Raw genomic sequence first — 7634 nt, forward strand, 5'->3', positions numbered from 1 at the left:
GACGCTTTATCAACAGCTTAGGTTATTTAGCGTCTGAATGAGTTGAAGATGATGTCGGTGAAGTAAGTCCGGGGTCCAGCACCGAAAGTTACTCAGCATTTGCTCATATTGGGTTTAGGGAAAACCCCGGAAAAAACCTCAACCAGGTAACTTGCCCCGACCGAGAATCGAACCCGGGCCACACGGTTTCGCGGACAGACGCGCTAACCATTACTCCACAGGTGTAGACAAGCAAAATGTAACTTATTATCATTTATGATGTTAACCTCTTTAATTCCATCAAACGATGCGGCCTTCTAAAATATGTTTCACCTCAATTGCTTATTTTGTTCCTTGCTCTGTTCGTCAGCAGCCTCGAGTTTCCTTTATTTTCTGATACCGGGACATCATTTTATTTTTACTAATATTTCTAATATTAACCTGGTTATACCTTTGAATTAACGGTTGAGGATCGAGAACACTGATTGTTACCCCTTCCACGATCGGAGTTTGATGACACTAGAGTAAAATAAAAACAAATCACTTTACTAACTATAGGGGCGGGGGGGGGGGGAGAAGAAAAGTAATACATCTATTTATGTAAACTATTAATTATTACGATTTTGATTTTTATAATTTTCGTTCGGTTTCTATTTAGTCTAAATATAGTACAGTATTAACAATAAGTGTTTTTTATTCACTAACTGAAATATCCAGTCAGACTTATTCATTACGCAATGTATAGTATACTATGTAGCACATTAACATACAATATGGATAGTGCATTTAAATGAAAAAATAATCAAAATCTGGATATTTAAACAAACTGTTGAAAATAATGACTGTTCATTTCAATACAGGCTTCAATTCTTTTGTGCATATTATCGAAGACGTTTTTAAACATATCTTCGGAAATTGAATGCATTGTTTCTTGAATGTAATTCTTTAATTCTTCTGTTGTTATAGGAGTTTAGCAAACATAACTGTTTTACAATAACCCCAAAAGAAATAATGCAAAGCACTCAAATCAGGCGACATGGGGAGGCATAATCCTGCTCATGTTGAAATAGTTCTCTACCTACTCTAAAACGGAGTACCTTATGTACTGTAAATTCAATCTTCACTTATGCCGCACGGATAAATTTACTCAGATACGCTGTCTATTGTCCGTCCAAGTGGTTATGTCACAGGGTCGTACAAAGGAGGAAAATCACGTGACAGTCGCTTAACGAGGCCTTTTTATTTAAATTATTTTAAATATTTTTGTGTAATATTACGTAGCCACTAGCATTTACAGAGAGGCCAGTAGAAATGGGTGAGGGAAACCGGCATGCGACGCAACCAAACGACATAACAGTACCTGTGCGAAAATACCGATGATTCAATAATGAATGCTCCTTCTTCATTGGAAAATGCGACCATATTTCTGGAACGAGCTGTCCTCACTCACTCAGTACTATTTAGGCCTACTATGACCGAACGTCTCTGACTGCATATGCGGCCTTGGTTCTATGTGAGGACGGGTGGAAGTTTACTAGTAGAAGGGGTAGGAGGGAAGTACATTCAAAAACTCAGTTACAATAAAAATTGAAGTAAAAATAAAATGATGTCCCTGTACAAGTCTTTGCAGGCGGGCGTCAAGTCAGTAGGACAGAGTAGTCTATGTGAGACCATAGTTCGCTATCCGGACTCATATTATGCGCTACAATGTCATGATATGTTCTAACTTTCGTAAAATCTTCCAACTTCTTTTCGATTCTCTTTTATTTTGCACTAATGTGTCCACAAATGTGTTCAGTGTTAACAAACAGTTTTCAGTCAAATTACTTATCTTATAAAAGGTTCAATTTACGAAAATTTACGCCTTACCTAAGGCATCTTCAGCTTACAATATATCAATGTTTATATAATTAAAGCATTTAAAATAATTAAGGAAGTATCTAAAAATTAAACATATACAATTACATTAACCAACATTTTACAATTAATTTTCATTTGCAGTCTATTTACAATTCGTGAACACTTTTTTCTAAGAATATCATATCATGTAATTTAAAATATTTTAAAGTTTAGTTAAACTGGATACTATTACTGTTAATGGTTATGTTACTATTTGCTGTACAATTTTTCTCTTTATCTTTAGTTGCATAAGTATTGTAAATTTATTTCAACTCAACAATAGGATTTTATTCTTCCAACAATAATGCCTTTCTACAATTCATCTTAAACGCTCTCGTCAACAATAGGATTTTCACTCAACACAGTATTCGTTATAGCACTCCACTGACGACAATGACAATTTACTTGGACTATTACGAACAACAATGAACTGTTAATCTTAACTAATATTTACAAAGCACTATTTACAAATCAGAACTGTCAGTTCTCAGTTCACAGTTCTTCTAGCTCAGTCACTCGAGTTCACAGTATCTCGAACCACAGACCTTCAGAGACAGTTCACTGTACTCGAACTCAGGTCCCTCCAACTGCGATCCACTGCACTCGAACTCAGGTCCCTCCAACTGCGGTCCACTGCACTCGAACTCAGGTCCCTCCAACTGCGGTCCACTGCACTCGAACTCAGGCCTTCGGATGCTGTCACAGTTGCGGACGCACACTCGAGTCGAACTCCGGTACACAAGACTGGCTTGCTTGCTCTGGCTTACTCACTGACTGGCTGACTAATCAACTGAAAACTGCCTCGCGTTCACTTGCGCGCGTAATTTATACTCACACCACAGTTTCTGGAAAGTACGACTTCTCGAATTATCTGGCTATCTCCACTTCGGACGGACTTCTCTAAAAGATTCGGGAGGGTCCGTCCCCCTTTACTCCGTAAGTAGCAGCTGCGCGCGCACTCTCCCCTCGTCGCGTTGACGTAATATACCCCCTCTCTTCTCTCCGCCGCGCGCCGTCCCTCAGTGCTCCGCGCGATCTGCTCTCTTGCGGGACGCTGGTCGTGAGTTCGAATCTCACGTGGCTGTCACATTGCTCCCTCCTTAGGGCTGCTCGTCCCGGGAAGTCCCTTGGTAGGCTGCTAATCGGTCCAGATGCACCACCATCATCTTCCCTCGAGGTTGTCGCTGGATGCGGTACACCACGTCGTTGATCCGGGTCACCACGCGGTATGGTCCATCCCAGGCACGCTGTAGCTTTGGTGATTTCCCTTTGATCCTGGTAGGTCGATACAGCCACACCAGGTCGCCCTCCTGGAATCCTGCAGAGTTGGCTAATCTGTCGTAGCGCACTTTCATCCTGTCGCTGGCCATCTTGAGGTGCTCTCTGGCCAGTTGGTGGACTCCATTCAACTTCTCTGTGAGTTCTGCCATATAGTCAGTTGCTGGCTGGTCGGCGCTGGGTGGCGTGCCAAACAGCAGATCACAGGGCAGGCGCAGCTCTCTCCCGAAGACCATGTTTGCCGGTGTCATCCCTGTTGTATCGTGGACCGAAGCTCTGTAGGCCAAGAGGAACAGTGGAACTCTGGCACCCCAGTCTCGCTGGTGGTTGGACACCACCTTCCGCAGGTGCTCCTCCACGGTTTTGATGTATCGTTCCACCATGCCGTCGGACTGTGGGTGGAGGGGAGTGGTCCTGGTTTTATTCACCCCCAGACGCTCGAGCAATTCTCCCATCAGGTTGGATTCGAAGTTGCGCCCCTGATCGCTATGCAATTCCCGGGGCACCCCGAATCGGCAGATGAAGTTGTCAAGCAGCGCGTCGGCCACCGTCGAAGCCTCTTGGTTGGGAATCGCGTACACCTCTGGCCATTTTGTGAAGTAATCCATGGCGACTAACAGGTAGCGGTTCCCGCGATCCGTGACCGGGAACGGTCCAGCAACGTCGATGGCGATCCTCTCAAAAGGAGCTCCCACGTTGTACTGCTGCATGGCTCCCCTGCTGCGTGTCCTTGGTCCGCGACTGGCTGCACAGGTGTCGCATCTTCGGCACCATTGTTCCGTGTCGGTTCTCTGATGCAACCAATAGAACCTCTGCCTTAGCTTGCCCAGCGTCTTGTTGGCTCCCAGGTGGCGTCCAGTCACTCCAGCATGAGTCTCCTCCAGCACTTCCTTCACCTTGCTCCTGGGCAGGACGAGTTGTTCTATGCGGGTCCTTCCATCGGCCGATTCCCAAATCCTCTTCAGGATACCGTCCTTGACAGTGAAGGATTCCCACTGGGCCCAGTAGCTCTTGTAAGTGGTGCTACGGTTGGCGATATCGGCCCATACTGGTCTATGGCCGGACTCCACATCACGTAGGAGCTGTCCAATGTTTGGGTCCTCCAGCTGCTCCCTCCTTATGGTGGCGTTATCCCATCCTGGGCTCGGCTGGGCGGCAATTGCTCGGACTGCGTGGGCGCCATCTTGCTTTTCCCCTTGGCCTTCCAAGAAGAGCTCGCTGGCCACGGGTTGGTCTTCAGCGTCCATCAGGAACACTTCATCCAGACCAAGATGGAGTATACGGCGCCGGACGTCCACCGTCGCATCGAGTAACCGCATGGCGTCGAGTCCCAGGACGACGTCCTCGGTGATGTTGGCGACGAACACCCACATCTCCAGTTTCCTCTTCCGCAAGGTCAGGTCCAGGAAGACCTCTCGCTGGATGGGCAAGCTCTCGCCTGAAGCAGTCCGTAGCTCGTATTGGCGCAGCGGCGTCCTCCCACGTAGGTCACGCACGACGTCTTGTCTGGCGATAGTGAGCATCGCCGAGGTGTCCACCAGTACTCTGCATGGACGGCCTCTTATCCGTCCTTCAGCAATCAGTCCATCGTCGCATCTTCTGTCGACCGGTTTCAGGACGAGGCGAGGGGACGGTGATGATGGCGCCGACGTGCTCCTCCTAGCATCGGCCCCCTCTCTCTCCCGACTGTAGCCAGGTCGGTCGCAACTCCTCCGCAAGTGCCCAGGTTCACCGCAGGACCAGCAGGTGGGCACCCGTCGTCCCCGTTGCTCAGGCGACTGTTGGCTCCTCTCGGTGTCAGCCACCTCTCTCTCCTGCCGGTGGCCAGAGCGGTCGCAGTCCCTCCTTAGGTGTCCTTGTCTCTCGCAGGACCAGCAGGTGGGCGCCCGTCGTCTCCGCCGCTCCGTTGACTGTTGGCGCTCCTCGACGTCGGCCACCTCTCTCTCCTGCTTGTGGCCAGATCGGTCACAGTCCCTTCTCAGGTGTCCCGGTCTGCCGCAGGACCAGCAGATGGGCGCCCGTCGTCTCCGCCGCTCCGTTGACTGTTGGCGCTCCAAGACGTCAGCCACCTCTCTTTCCCGCCTGTGGCCGGATCGGTCGCAGTCCCTTTTTAAGTGTCCCGGTCTACCACAGGACCAGCAGGTAGGCGCTCCTCGCCTCTGCCGCTCGGGTGGCTTCGGTTGGCGCCCCCCAGCATCATTCGCCGTGACGCTCCTGATCCAGTGCGGTGTTGAGACTCCCGCCGCCGACTTGGCCGCCTCCATCCTGAGGGCCGCCGCCAGAGCTGCGTTGATGATGCGATGCTCTGCCAAGAGTAGCTGTTGTCTTATTTCCGGGTCTCGAACTCCGCTGCCGAAGGTGTAGGCCGCTTCTCCAGCGATGAAATCATTAGGTAGGCCCCTGAGGGCCTTATGGGCCAGTTGTTCCACCGCCATTTCAAATTCTTGCAGGGACTCGCCTGACTGTTGGGCCCTCGTTTTCAGTTGGGTCCTGAATGCTGCCGCAAGTTGATGGTCACCATAACGTCCTTCCAGGGCCGCCATTATCTCAGCGGCTGTCCCATCTTCTGGAACGCTGTGAAGAATTTCCGACTCCTGTCCCTGAAGTGCGGCCAGCAGCTGAGTGGTTTTCTCTGCTGGCGTCCACCCATTGTGCTCTGCGATGGCCTCGAACTGGCGACGGAATATCGCCCAAGAACTTCGGCGTCTTGACGTTGTAATGTCTGGCTGAAGGCGATGGATCCGCAGGGCCTCTATATGGAGTCCTCAACTCTACGGCCGCTTCTTGCATGGCACGTCGAACCTCCTCGGCAACTATCTGTTTCTGTTCTCTAGCCTGGCGATCCACCAACGCGAGGATGTGCTTGTTTTTACAGCATGTTGGTCCATCAGCACACTCGTTTCCTCTCGACGACGTTCGAGAGCGCGAATTTTGCCGTCAAAATGGTCTACATCCTGTCTCAACTCGGTTACTGCCTCGTTTATAGTTGTAAAATTCTGGTTTAGTTTATCTAAATCGGCCTTAAGTTCGTCTTTCACGATGGCGACAATTCCATCTACATGGGCCGAAACGCTTTCAATTTGCGTAGTGACGTCATCTTTCACTCCGCTTATGTCGCCTTTCACTCCGCTTATGTCGCCTTTCACTTCACTTATATCACTTTTCATCTCCGTTTTCACTTCACTTATGTCACTTTTCATCTCCGTTTTCACTTCACTTATGTCGTTCTTCAGCTCACTCATGTGCTTGTTCATTCCGTCTTTCATTTCTGCGATGGCTTGCAGGATCTGCTGTAGGTTCTCCATTGTCGATAATGTCCCGATTCTGACACCAGTGTGACTTTATTTCAACTCAACAATAGGATTTTATTCTTCCAACAATAATTCCTTTCTACAATTCATCTTAAACGCTCTCGTCAACAATAGGATCTTCACTCAACACAGTATTCGTTATAGCACTCCACTGACGACAATGACAATTTACTTGGACTATTACGAACAACAATGAACTGTTAATCTTAACTAATATTTACAAAGCACTATTTACAAATCAGAACTGTCAGTTCTCAGTTCACAGTTCTTCTAGCTCAGTCACTCGAGTTCACAGTATCTCGAACCACAGACCTTCAGAGACAGTTCACTGTACTCGAACTCAGGTCCCTCCAACTGCGATCCACTGCACTCGAACTCAGGTCCCTCCAACTGCGGTCCACTGCACTCGAACTCAGGTCCCTCCAACTGCGGTCCACTGCACTCGAACTCAGGCCTTCGGATGCTGTTACAGTTGCGGACGCACACTCGAGTCGAACTCCGGTACACAAGACTGGCTTGCTTGCTCTGGCTTACTCACTGACTGGCTGACTAATCAACTGAAAACTGCCTCGCGTTCACTTGCGCGCGTAATTTATACTCACACCACAGTTTCTGGAAAGTACGACTTCTCGAATTATCTGGCTATCTCCACTTCGGACGGACTTCTCTAAAAGATTCGGGAGGGTCCGTCCCCCTTTACTCCGTAAGTAGCAGCTGCGCGCGCACTCTCCCCTCGTCGCGTTGACGTAATACACCCCCTCTCTTCTCTCCGCCGCGCGCCGTCCCTCAGTGCTCCGCGCGATCTGCTCTCTTGCGGGACGCTGGTCGTGAGTTCGAATCTCACGTGGCTGTCACAGTATCATGTGTATAGCAAACTAGCAGAATACATTTTCTTAAACTCCAAATGTTTTTATGCAGCCGGTGTTGGTTTCTTGGTACATCATACTTTGTTATAACAATTACGTTTCGTTTTCTGCAAAAATTAATTTTATATTAATAATTTTGAGAGTGATAGAATATGAATATTTTATTTCCACACGTACAACTTTAATATATGAATTATTTAAATAAAACGTAGGCTACTTACGTATTGCTCAGCTGGTATATACTGCGTCGTGTAGGCCTATCCTTTTATGAATTCTACCGCCATGGGGTGTTTACAAGTCT

Source organism: Periplaneta americana, chromosome 13, assembly GCF_040183065.1.
Source record: "Periplaneta americana isolate PAMFEO1 chromosome 13, P.americana_PAMFEO1_priV1, whole genome shotgun sequence".
NCBI classification, from domain to species: Eukaryota; Metazoa; Arthropoda; class Insecta; order Blattodea; family Blattidae; genus Periplaneta; species Periplaneta americana.